Source organism: Lissotriton helveticus, chromosome 10 (genome assembly GCF_964261635.1).
Source record: "Lissotriton helveticus chromosome 10, aLisHel1.1, whole genome shotgun sequence".
Taxonomy (NCBI): domain Eukaryota; kingdom Metazoa; phylum Chordata; class Amphibia; order Caudata; family Salamandridae; genus Lissotriton; species Lissotriton helveticus.
This window is the reverse complement of record NC_136071.1, coordinates 106,671,432-106,685,527: the sequence shown is the minus strand read 5'-3', so window position 1 is coordinate 106,685,527 and position 14,096 is coordinate 106,671,432. Positions and strand designations below refer to the sequence as shown.

Here is a 14,096-nt window from a genome sequence, read left to right as displayed (position 1 = left end):
AAAGTTAACAAAAAGCACAAATCAATTCTGTTGTTTTCTGTCTGCCATACCACTCTAGACAGAGACAGTCTGTACTCAAATCAGCTTAGTTTTGCTCCAATAGATACAATCCAGCCTGAACTATGAGGCCAGGTTGTATCCAGAGTTATTACCAGTGTCTGACTTTAATTCAATAATTACTCTCATCACCTTTTTAGTTTTTGCCAAGGTGGTGAGGCACCACAGGTAATGATTTGGGCAGCTCATGTTTCCCTCCAACTACATTTTAGGCCAAGGTAGTGAACATTATCAACCAACTGTAATGGTCAGCCTAAGAGTTGAAAGACTTTTGTGAGATGTTTCTGCTTCCTACAAATAAACATTTTGCTACATTTGGCTTCAGCTTTTTCGCCATGCAATACAGCCTTACAGTGGGCATTGCCTGTCCAATTTATTTACAAATGCTGTCTTCTGTCATAACCCCTGACCCATAAATCCAGACACCTAAACCAGAATTCCTGCTCCCATTTCTAACCTCACAGAGTTCTGACCTCTAATTATTCACCTATCGGTCCCTATCGCCTTTCCCCGGTTAACCTTTCTCATTAGCCCTGAGCCACATTCCTGATTCCATAATTATACTTACACAATCAGTGATGTGATACACAGATCATGACTAGTGGCTCTAGAACCCACTATACTAATGCCCTATAACTCTGCGCTCACTTCCCAGGATCACTGACTCCTTATGCAACTCTTCAAACCCTTTTGTACCTCAACATTGTGTTCTTTGTTCTGAGAACCATGGTAATTCTGACAAGTGCACAAATATGTGTTTGCTCCCGAAATGAAATTTCAATCAGTGTGCAATGTTCGTTCAGATCATGCAATTTTTCAATCACTCAAATACTGCTACAGTGATGTATGCTTAGTCAGCTCTTTATTGAACTGAAACTGGATTTGTTTGACGGTTGAGCTCTTGCATCTGCACGATTCCCTTAAGACTGCTGTTGATATCGGAAACTTGGTGCACATTAGCTACTCCTTAACATCCTGTTGATGACCTGGTGCTTAACATTTGGGTCGAAACGTCATTGACATTATTCAATTAGACTAATGGCATACCATAACAAAGTCGTCTTGATAGTCCTTCATGAGGACTCTGCTTAATATCAACTATTACCTGTCACTTCTATATATTTATGCGCTTGAGTTAGGTTTCGTTTACTTGTAGCTTTTTGCATCCCGTGAGCACTGCAGAACATTAAGGACAATACTTATTTTGAAGTCTACAAGATTTGTCTATATATTGTGAGTATGCAAAACTAATTGTGTCACAACTTAAAGCTTTCTTTAAGTCTGACTTTCTTTTGAATAGAAAATTTCACATGAACTATCAGAGCAACTCAATGCACCTTATAGGATGTGTTCAAAATATGACTATTAACAACTGTTTGTGATCTATTTTCATACTGGCTACACAAATGTTATGTTGTATCATTAAAAATAAATGACCCAAAAAATTGTCTATCTGAGCTGCTTTTACCTACATAATACATCAATTTGGGGTATCAAGGAGGCCCAAGTTTGCCTATCTTTGTCATTTACTAACCCTGACACTTCCCTTGTGACCCAAAGGGTCAGGGGTCATGAAGGCAGCATTCCAAACTATAAGTCACTTTGTAATGCTATCCAGACTGTCTGGCTTAGACCTTGTAGAACTGGTCACCCCTTGGTTCACCATTTTTTTAAATAAAAAAGTACCTTCAAGATATTCTTGTCTCCTTTTATCTCATCACCCAAAACTTGCCCTTGTGTGTGCCCCATGCGGTGCTGGAATTGGAAAAACTTTACTCCAGGAACCCATCCTTCTCAAGGTGTGGCAACAAAAAGGGAGTGACATCCCGAGGGGTGAAGTAATGAAAAGCAGTCTGAAAGTCAACTTATACATTTTTGTTTAAAAACTGTGTCAGAAAGAAATTGGCAACAAGGAGAAATGGGACATTTAATGTGTTCTGGCTTAATTTGTTGTAAGGGCTGCATTCTAAAATACCTTAGGGTTAAGACATCCGCTGCAGAGACCTTTGTGAACCCAGTAATTTTCAGCGAATAATAGTAATGGTAAGATAACTCTAGTGGCATTTGCTGGAGAGATCTGTGTTTTGTCTAATACTTGCGGTTCATAAATTGCAGTCCCTCTAATATAGCACAGTGAGCTATGAACCAGCGTTGAGGACCTGCATATAAACTGCAAGGCATAGGTTTAGAACTTTATTGCTTTTTGTCAATCTGTTGGTATAATAAGGCTGCTAAAAAGGGTATCTTTGTGATTAAGACTCTTTAGTACACACAACCCCAAACACTGAGTTGCATTTTAAATCCTGACTTTGTGTTTCTCCCAGCCATGTACATTTGTTTTGCACTGAAAAGTAAATATGAAATAAGCATTTTGTGCCAATTTGCTTCACTTTTGTGATTCAAACTTGCCGCAAAATCTTAGTAAACATCACCCCAACATTCCTAGGTTTTGCAAGCTTGCTAAAAACATGTGTCATGCAGTATGAAGATGATACTGTCCTTTTCAGGTTCACCAAGACTGGGCTGCAGCACACCCTGAACGCCAGGGGTGAACATTGTAAGATGAATCTTAGTGATACACCTTTCAAACAAAAACTTTGTAGTCTTCTGCCAAAGCCCAGAGATGTTAGTCTCTTGGCTTTCACAGACGCTTAGATCTTAGGCGCGACCTCATATAAATACCTAGGGCTGATCTCTCACAAAAGAAGCTCCAAGTTTGCGTAATTTGTAGCATTACAATCTAAAGCAAACCAGTTGACATTTGCGCTTACTCGTTTCTCTAGAAACCTCTCGTACCTTTCAATAAAACCATTGCTAGATGTCATTGGCACACAATATAGATGAGACGCTTTCCCAGTTAAATTCAAAGCCTGGATACACATGATACAAGGTAAGCTCTTGTAGGCACTTTTTCATCTCCCTTTTTCTGTGTTTCAGACTCATATTCATTTCGACTTTTAATAACGGAGCCAAGCATTGGTCCTAGATGCCGACGTTCCACAGTATTGGTTCCACTTCAAGGATCCAAAGCCAGAAACCTTTATGACCATGTTAGGACATATATTCCAACTTGGAATTCCCCAAACAGTGACTCCATGGCATACAGCAGCCGGCACTGCCATAGATAACCTGAGCATGCGTTCATGGGTCTGAGGACACCACCCTGGGTGGTTTTATGTAAATTCCAGAGGCGCCAAGTGAAAATCATGTCCTTCAGGTACCTGGCTATATTTGAAGAGAAACAGCACAATAACCCAATGGAACCTACAAACTGCAAAGGGCAATCACAATCATGTTTTCTAAACTCAATTTCTGGGACAACTGAATATATGTGGTTAGATCTTGGTCGTTTTGATTTGAGTGAGAACTGGCAAACATCGAAATATAAAAGGTCTGAAAATAAGTGCGGTTTCTTTAATTATAAATGCTAAAGTGTTGCACATATTCTACCTGGTTTTAGCAACAGACCGTAGACTCTATTGACAAACTGTGGGCCTCATTTATGAGGCCCCTTCCGCCGTCGGAACGTCACTTTTTGTGATTTTCCGTGGTGCAGGAGCCTGCTCCATATTTCTGAGGCAGCACTAAGCCACTTTTTTTGGTTTAATGCTGCCTCGTAAATATTGTCCCCTTTAACGCAGTTTAGTATGTTAAAGGGGCGTGCAATAGATGTTGCTGGGAGCGTTCCCAGCAACATCCATGGCATTTGGACACTGCCTCAGATTTACGAGAAATCGTTAATCTGAGGCAGTGCCAAAAATCTACGCCTCCCCAGGGGAGAGGTAAGGGAGCACAATGAGGAGAAATATCTTTATTTCTCCCTTTTCTATGTGTGCTGCATTTTACAGCACACAGAAAAAGAAAAAAAATATCTTGTGATTGTTTTTTGTGCAGGAAGGTTTCCCTTCCTGCACAAATTCCAAAACAATCATCCCCTCAATGCAGGCACCCTTGCACCATGGTGCAAAGGTGCCTGTGTTGGCACAGGGCAGCCTATTATGCGCCGGAGCAGGGGAAAAAGACAGGAATGCGCCGTATCTATGAGATACAGCGCATTCATGCCCTTTCCTTTTGCCGTAGGGCAGGGCAGCAGGAAGGGCTGCTGCGCTGCTCTAGGGCAAAAACACATATAGGAGGCCCTGTATTTTTAGTATGTAAAGTAGCACCCCAGAAGTACTAACAAAACCAACTCATAAACCTCCACCTGGAGACCTTCGCCTCGCTTAACTTTGCTGTACGGAGAGCTCCGCCATGATGGCAGAGATCTAAGCACACATATGTGCATTACTCTTTATTTAATGTGGGAGGAAATGGGGGAGTGGTGGGACAATGAGGAATAGTTATTTACAAATACGAAATTTGAAGAGGGGTTTGAGAGAGACATGATAATACAAACCATACACCCATGAAAAAGTAAGGCAATCGCAATTCACAAAATACACTTCTAAATTTACCAAACACTTAATAGTGTCAAAACAGGCATAAATGTACTCCAATCCTGATTTACAGTGCGTCAGGCAGCACATACAGCAACTCATAGGTACCGTAACACACTCCCATAATACACAACAAGGCAGGGGAATAAAATAATTGCCTATTGGAACTAATGCACATTAAATCAATGTATTTTAGATAGACAGATAGATGATGACATTTAATTATTGATGATTTTGTTATTTTTGAAATTCAATAATGAATGTAAATAAACAAAGTAAACTTTACAAATCTTTTTAAAATGTTCAATAGTATATATCATATATGTAAAGCTTTATTTCGGCCATGAGGCCATAAAAGTTACAGGTAACACTTAGATAAAATAGAGGACATTATCATACATCGTGTTTAAAACAAGTGAACATTTTCAGAGCATTCAAGACAATGTTTCTCTAACATCATATAGTACTGAATAGAGAGCAAGAGAAAACCATAGTAAAAAACCTGTCTCAGTCCGCCATGTCCAATGAATAAACTACATAACTTTAACTAGGTTTGCTACAATTAAATAAAAATGTTAGCAAGGGTGGGTGATTATTTATAAATGTATAAAAGTTGATATTTATATATTACACCAAGCATTTAAATTATTTTATTATTTACTACACATTTGATGGGTTAATATCTTGTAGCATTTTATTTTAGTTTTTTCAGGTTTATAATAAATATTTTAGACTACTTTACATTTATATAATACAATGAATCATTTTTAAATGTTTTAAAAACGTAATAAACTTTATTACATTTTCCTATACTTTCCCATAGAGATCTTCACCAACAAAAAGTTGCTAACTGTAACTTTACTCTGCACATTCTGTTGTAGTAGACTGGCGGTGGAGATATGTCTGTTTATACCAATGTGCAAATCTCCATTTGGAAGTTTTGAATAGCAAAATAGTGGAGTTACCCATAGGTGTAAGATAGATCTACATTTGAGTAAATATACACATGTAAATTTATCTTTCTCAATCAGGACCTATATGTTACCATCGCTATGATTAGTAGGCCTCTGCACTTACAGGGACACTGTAATGTCTTCATTAAATTGTAATAATGGTTAACTAATAAGTGGGTTCAGCAAGTTTATTAAAGTTATATAAAACTGCTCATTCTTTTAATATTGATGAGAGTCCTGGAGATTCCCCACTGATAAAGGTTTAAAAAACCATGACAAATCACCATGCGTTGACAAAGCCGAAAGGCTGGCAGCAAACCCCCGACCTATGGGCTTTGCCACTGATTGTTTCTGACCTTTTGATTTAAATGAACTTTATATCATACACTTAGCTCTATGGGCTTTCATTCAGGTCTCTTCATCCTTTGGCCAGTTGTTGTGTCAATCATTTCTGATGGATACATCTGCCAGTGGATTCCTCACCTTGTGAATATCCCCATGCGTCAGCAACATTCGGAAATTCTTTTTGTAGATTCGCGCCGACATGGACGACGTCACAGAGGCACGACACCGCGCGCGACTCCGCTGACGTCACCGACTCCATAATAGGTTCCCTTTTTTCCGCGTCGTCGACGCTAACGGTTTCTAGGGATCCTCTGCAGCTGTTGGTAACTTTGTTACTGTTTGTTTCATTTCGGTGTCCTTTTGCTGCTTTCTGTTGAAATATCCACGAAGAAGACTGGATTCAAGCCCTGCGGAGAGTGTGGCAAGATGATGTCTATGACGGATCCGTACGAGTGCTGCGTCTGGTGTTTGAGTTCGGACCATGACGTCGAGGAGTGTTCATCCTGCAAGAAAATGAATCCAAAGGCTCTCCGTGAGAGGGAGGCGAAACTCCTTGTGGTAAAGTTGAAGAGCAGGAAGGACAAGAAGAGGTCGAGGTCACGGATTCGTCGTTCGAGGTCGAGGTCTCCCTCGAAGTCGCGCTCGAGGTCGTCTTCGGTGCATGCTTCGAAGTCATCGAGGAAGAAGCACAAGAAGAGATATCATGAGTCTCGTCATCATTCTGGGAAGGACTCGAGACCGAAGTCGCAGGTGAAGTTACTTCGCAAAGAAGTGGAGGCTCCGACTCCGGAAGTTCAAGTCTCCGAAGGTGAGGCTTCGCCTGTGAATTCGCCTTTTATGCCAGCTCCGACGCCGCCTTGGCTTTACTCGGCGCCACCGAAGCCTTCGACGCCTAGACCATCGACGCCAACACCCTCGACGCCGATGTCGAATCCGAAATGACCTCGTGTTCAGCGGACTGGCTCAACGCCGGCCCCGGCTCCGACGGAGTCGATTTTGGATCCGTCGACTTCGTTCATGAAGGAGAGGTCGAGGCGTGAGAATTTCCCCCCAATTACCCTCCATGCCAGGGTTTTTGTGCGGAGGGCCACCTGCTGCTCTTGCAGGAAGAAGTCCTGACTCTTTTCAGAAAGGGTGCGATAGAGGTGGTTCCAGAGCAGGAGAGGGGTCAGGGGTGCTACTCCTGGTATTTCCTGATCCCCCAAAAGGATGGCAGACTTTGTCCAATCCTGGATCTCAGGATCTTGAACCTTTACCTGAAGCAGGAGAAGTTCAAGATGCTCACCCTTGCGCAGGCTCTTCAAGCGTTGCTGGAAGAAGACTGGATGGTGTTGATCGACTTGCAGGATGCGTATTTCCACACCCCCATTCTGAAGTCGCTCAGGAAGTATCTCCGCTTTACGGTGGGATCGCAGCACTATCAGTTTGCGGTCCTTCCGTTTGGTCTTACTACTGCGCCTCGAGTCTTCACCAAGGTGATGGCAGTGGTGGATGCACATGTCAGAAGGTCAGGGGTCCCGGTATTCCCTTATCTGGACGATTGGCTGATCAAAGCAGAATCTTCGGAGAAAGTGCTCCATCATCTGCAAGTCACAACTCAGTTGTTGTACAGGTTGGGTTTTTCAATAAATGTACCCAAATTTCACCTGGTGCCCTCCCACCACAACCTGTTCATAGGTGCAGTACTGGATACTACTGTATGTCGGGCATTCCCTCCTCCACAGCGGATTCGAGACACACAGGAGATGATTCCTTTATTTCACAATGGAGCGGTTGTTCCAGTTCTGAAGGTCCTTCGTCTGCTTGGTCTGATGGCTTCTTGCATTCTGTTGGTCAACCATGCACGCTGGCATATGAGGGCACTCCAGTGGTGCCTCCGCAGGCAGTGGTATCAACACAACGGAGATCTCAGGGAGTCCATCAGGATCTCCAGAGAAACTGCAGCGGACCTGTCTTGGTGGAGTGTGGAGGGCTATCTGTTTTAAGGAAAGCCTTTCCAACTTCCTCCAGCGGTGGCCACAGTGATAACGGATGCGTCCACTCTAGGGTGGGGTGCTCATCTGGGGGATCTGGAGATCACGGGTCTTGGTCTCCAGAGGAAAGGTTGCTTCACATCAACCTTCTGGAATTGCGGGCGATACATCTGGCGCTCAAGGCCTTCCTCCCTTCCCTTTGCGGTCGGTCGGTTCAGGTCCTGACGGACAACACCACCGCGATGTGGTATGTCAACAAGCAGGGAGGAGTAGGGTCGCAGAGTCTCTGCAGAGAGGCTCTGCATCTCTGGTCCTGGGTTCAGGATCATCAGATTTGTCGGATGGCAAATCATTTGGCCGGAGTTCTGAGCATGTGTGCAGACAGTCTCACTTGGCAGTTCTCAGCCGACCACGAGTGGAGGCTTCATCCAGAGGTAGTTCGTCACGTCTTTCGGAAGTGGGGGACTCCTCAGGTGGACCTGTTCGCCACTCGCGAGAATGCTTACTGCCCGCCTTTCTGCAGCCTCCAGTTTCCGATGCAGGGAGCCTTGGGGGATGCGTTTCAATTGAGTTGGGACTCGCAACTCCTTTACGCGTTTCCTCCCATACCCTTGATTCCTCGGGTTCTGATGAAGATTCGCCAAGACCAGGCCCAAGTTATATTGGTCGCCCCGGATTGGCCAAGAAGGGTGTGGTACACAGATCTTCTCCACCTCTCCTCGTGCCCCCCCCGCTCCGACTCCCTTTCAGGGCAGATCTCCTCTCTCAGATGGAGGGGCAGGTTCTACACCCCCACCTCCAGACCTTACACCTTCATGCCTGGAGATTGAACGGGGCAACCTGAGTTCCTTTTCTCTCCCACACGATGTGGTGGATGTCATTCTTTTGGCCAGGCGTGACTCCACTAAGTCAATCTATTCTTACAGATGGTCTAAATTTGTGACTTGGTGTGGGGAGAAGTCCATTGACCCTTTGAGGGCTCATTTGTCAGATATACTTGTATTTGCTCTTTCTTTAGCACAGAAAGGTTTTGCTGTGGCTACAGTGAAAGGTTATCTTTCGGCTTTGTCGGCTTTTCTCTGCCTGCCGGATCAGCCGTCCTTATTTAAATCTCCTACTGTTTTAAGATTTCTGAAGGGCCTTACAAATAAATTCCCTTCTGCTCCTTTTATTGTGCCTCAATGGGACTTGAATCTGGTGCTTACTTTTCTAATGGGTTCCCCTTGCGAACCTCTACATAATTGTCCCTTGAGGTTGTTGTCTTTTAAGGCGGTTTTCCTAGTTGCAATTACCTCGGCAAGGAGGGTAAGTGAGCTTCAAGCTCTTAGTTCAAAGCCCCCATTCTTGACCATCCATGCTGAACGAATGGTTCTTAGGAACAGGGCTGCTTTTCTGCCTAAGGTGGTAACTCCCTTCCATCTAGGACAGTCCATTACCTTTCCTACCTTCTATCTTCCCCCTCACCCTTCCAAGGAGGAGCGGCTTCACCGTCTGGACCCTAAAAGGCCGGTGAGCTTTTATCTTGATAGGACTAAGGATTATCATGTTGATGGCCAGCTGTTTGTTGGATTTGCTGGTTGCAGGAAAGGAAGAGCAGTGCACAAGCGCACACTTTCGAGATGGATAATTCTATGCATCAAGATCTGCTACGCCCTGGCTGGTAAGGAACCTCCAGAGGGTATAGGAGCTCACTCTACTAGAGCAAAGTCTTCAACATCTGCTTTGTCTAGGGGTGTTCCTGTTGAGGATATTTGTAAAGCGGCAACTTGGGCCTCCCTCCACACTTTCGCGAACATTACTGCTTGGATACCGAAGTGAGGAGGGAAGGCCACTTTGCGCGTTCTGTCCTCCAGGATTTTCTGGTATAGGAGAGTAGACACCCTCCTCCGGGAGTGGGGACTGCTGTGGGAATCTATTCACAAGGAGAGGAATCCACTGGCAGATGTATCCATCAGAAGAACAAGTTACTTACCTTTGGTAACGCTTTTTCTGGTGAATACAGTATCTGCCTGTGGATTCCTCACTGACCCACCGGCCTCCCCGTTTGTCCACTCTGCTATACCCGAGTAATTGTGATGTTAATATGTTTATATTGTTGAAGGAAAAGTTTTATTTCAATTGTTTTTCTGCATTGGTTTCACACTATGTGTGTTATCTTGACATTTGTGTACTGTGTATATATCTACTGATGTTGGTCCGTCCGTGTGCCTCGAAGGCATGGAAAAAAGGGCGGAACTGATGTCATCACGTCGGCGTGGGCCTATTATGGAGTCAGTGACGTCAGCTGAGTCGCGCGCGGTGTCGTGCCTCTGTAACGTCGTCCACGTCGGTGCGAAGCTACAAAAAGAATTTCCGAATGTTGCTGATGCAAGGGGATATTCACAAGGTGAGGAATCCACAGGCAGATATTGTATCCACCAGAAAAAGAGTTACCGAAGGTAAGTAACTTGTTCATTTCTGCTTTTGCCCACTACAACATACATCATGGGGCAATTGGTCAGCCCACTTTAGCCATTGTCAATCTTCAAACTGAGTAATGGTATCCTGCTCCTTCACAACAAGCACATTCACACAAAGTAGTCCCCTTCACTACCAGGGACTAGCTTTGAGGCTAAAAGGGAGCCCATTCCCTCAACTATAAATTTCAAGACGTACATTATGTATTCCTAGCCACAACTTCGAGGGAACATACCTCCTAGTAGCTAAATCTGAGACTATTGAGCTAGTAAACATGATTTTGACCTTGTTTTTTCCAGCCTAACCACAGTGTGTATTCTTGAGTAAAATCAGTTTCACTCCCTGTGTCTCAGATCCATTGCCTTCACTACCAGGGACTGCTATGGCAAAGTGTGCTTTATGAGGCTGAAAATATTTTTACTTTTAACCAATGCTTGTTTTTTTTTTATTTTCCTAAGGGTCCCGTACCATAGTCAAAGTCAAAAAGCTGGCAGGCCACGCCAGACCTATTGGCTTTGCCAGTGAATGTATTCATCATGTAGACTATAAGCGGTGAAGGATTTCTGTCCATGGATGTCAAGAATTTAATCACATGTAATTCACTCCTGACTTTTGTGCATATCCAAAACAACTTTGAAATGTAAAATGAAACATCAAATGATGGCCGTTTCAGAAACTTTAAAAATTATAACTAAAAGGGAGTCCATTCCCTTAGCTATATATTTCAAGACGTAAATTATGTTTTCCTAGCCACAACTTCGAGGGAACATACCTCCTAGTGGCTAAATTTGGGACTATTGAGCTAGTAAACATGATTTTTAACCTTGAATTTTTCTCCCTAACCAGTGTGTAGTCTTGGGTAAAATCTGTTTCACTCCCTGTGCCTCAGTTCCATTGCCTGCCAAAATTTGGAGTTAGTAGAAACAAGCTACATTTGGAACACATTTCAAAAACTGGAAATGAATTCTGTCACTGACAGCTACTAATCTCTATTTTATTCTCCTAGCTGTATGTCCTGTCTAAGCTGGGCCTTGAGCGGTAGTAGCAGAGTGATTTAATGATTTTATGGTTCATTCTTTAATGGAATGAGCTTGCAATCTTGAATTCATTACCTTTGGGAGGATGAACTCAATTTTCCAAGTAATTCTTGTTCCTTTTACTCAATATCCGTCACAATGGATTAGGTTACTTCCACGCAATTGTGATGGTTTGCTATGAGTGTTGAAGGGTTTGGTTCTGGGGAGTGATTGATGACCACACCAAGATTCCTGGTGACTTTTCAAGGTGTTTCTCCATAAATATTAAGAACCATCCCGAGGAATACACTTGGGGGCTTATTTACGAGCCCTTGCATCACTTTTGCGCCACTGGTGCGTCACTTTTTGTGACGCACTAGCGGCGTAAAAAATGATCCTTGTTGCACCCTATTTACAAAGTAACACATCTACCTAGATGCGTCACTTTGTAAACCCCTGCACCACATTATACCTGTGCCAGGTATAATGTATGCAGGGGGGCGTTCCGACGCAAGAAAGGGTCATAGAAGTGACGCAGTGAAATCTATAAGATTTCACAGCGCCACTTTTAGGGTGCAAATGCGTCAATATCTTACGCCTGCCTCATGCCAGGCGTAAGACTGATGCAGGCACATTTCACATGGGACTAGCTCATGTGTAATGACCCATTGCTGGAGTTGAGTCACTTTTGTGACACACTCCAGCAATGCGTCATTTTTGCGCCTACAGATACGTCAGAAATACTGACGTAGTTGTAACGCCTTCAGACATGATGCGTCACTGTAAATATGATGAATCATTGGTGTCGCAAGGAGGGCGCAATGAAAAGTGACGCATCGCTGTTTTCTCGCAGCTATGCGTCACTAAATGAGGCCTTTGGTTCCCAAGATTGTTGGCCAGGCTGATGAACGGTTTACAATCTATAATCCAATAATCAGCATCGGATTGGTAACGCGTGCATTCGGGCAATGCCCGAGGGGCCGGTGTCCGAGTGCTGCTGTGGGCCTCTTTTTTTAGCAGCCTGGGGTGGCCATTTGGGCACGGTCTCCATTGTTCGAATACAGCCAGCGGCCCAGTGGGTGCCTGAGTGGCCCTTCTATAGGCACATGGGCACTCATTACCTCCGTTTAGCAGAGGTATCACTCCCTTTGTCTCGCGGGCGGCTAATTAATGTGTGCACATACTGAGCGGGGGCAGGGGGCCTGAGTAGAAGTGGCCTAACTTGTTTCACCAGTGTAAACTAACACGTGCATTTTTTTCTACCCCCCCCGCCTAAAGTTGTTTTTATATGATTACGCCATAGCAGTGATTTGAGGAGTGATGATGTAAATTTGGGCCGATTCTTTTTTTCCGGCCCCGGGCCGATTTTCATTCTCAATCCAACCCTGCCAATAATGCGCTCTTGGCCCCATTGTTCTCATCTCAGGGCTCACTCACCACTGTCCTATTGCATTTCTCACACGTTTTACTCCTGGGACTGCATCTTTTGCTCATTGTACTCACCATGACTGAGTGCTATTATATCCTTTTCAGCTTCTCTTTTGCTTATAACCAAATTGTATTTTTCTTTCACTTACTACCACACTATAATATCTCTTTTTTAATGCCATCAAGCAATAGATGGAGAGACAATGCTGTAAGTGTTCTAAAACAAAGATCTTATATATTCCCACCCACTCCAACCCCAATTGGTCAACTCTGCTAATCTCTTTCCCATCTGCTGCTATCTTCTCTCACCAACCGGATGATAGGAACTCTGTGTATTCCGCAACTCACACAGGCACCTTGACTCATTTAAAACCAGCAGGGCCACAGCAACAAAGTAATGCCTAGTAAACATCAGAAAAATGTGCCCACAACTCTCTTATAACACTGCTAAATCCCTCATAAATTCTCTTGTCATTGGCACATTAGATTTCTTCCAAAAGCCTCCTTCAAGACCTTCGGATTTGTGCATTCTTGTCCATAGACAAAGTACTTGACTGTGCCATATCTCATCGACATCCCAACTCTCTTTACTTGACCATGCACAAGTTGTCTGGATGTTCAAGGGTATTCATAGCCAATCACAAATTCTTTGGGGCAGATTTACAAGCCCTTTGCGCCACGTTTGTGACACTTTTCCCATGTTAAAAGTGACGCAAAAGTGGCGCAAGGGTCTCATACATCTGCCCCATTGTGGTCAGTCTTGTTTTCACTCTTTGCTTTACTCAGCCCTCATGAATGGAAAGAACTCAACTCTAGGTCTCAAGGACATACTTTTCAAAAAAATATTTAGGACAACTTGGACCACTGCACTCCTTGAGCACGTCCTCTGGGGCGCCCGTGAACCCTACTCCGCCTCCTTCTCAGATGCAAACTACATTTCAAACCTATATGTCCAGTGCTTTAAAGGGCCAGGTCATATCCAGGACTGAGTACCTGCACTTTTGTAGTTTGAAAGTGAGAGTACATACACTTCTGAGCACTGCTTCAGGACATTTAATGATAAAGTGCCTGCACTTCTCAGAAGCAAATAGGAGCTCTGGATAGTGAGTACCAGCACATCTATATTTCTACTTTAAGCACTGTGTATGTCATGTGTCACACACTATCTGTAAAGATAATATTTTGCCTGTATGTTCATGTCTGATTGACCACACTCATTCATGGTCATTCGTTGAATTAACTCATGTACTGAACTCATTACCCCCAAGTATGAGAATTTCTGTTTAAAAATGTGTATAGTGTTTCTGTGCCAAATAAATAAGAAAATGTTGGCATTAGTCATTGAAAAGACTATGCACAGATATTTCTGGTGAACTTATAGATATGTCACATACATTATTATGAAATTCGGTGTAAAGTTTTTGCTTCTAG

The 14,096-nt window shown here is 43.5% G+C and overlaps 1 protein-coding gene across 1 annotated transcript in view; it reads left to right on the top strand.

Annotated features, from left to right (window-relative positions):
• Positions 1 to 14,096, top strand: part of GNG13 (G protein subunit gamma 13) — a 78,159-nt gene that overhangs the window by 19,303 nt on the left and 44,760 nt on the right. The gene's annotated exons all lie outside the window — the stretch shown is intronic.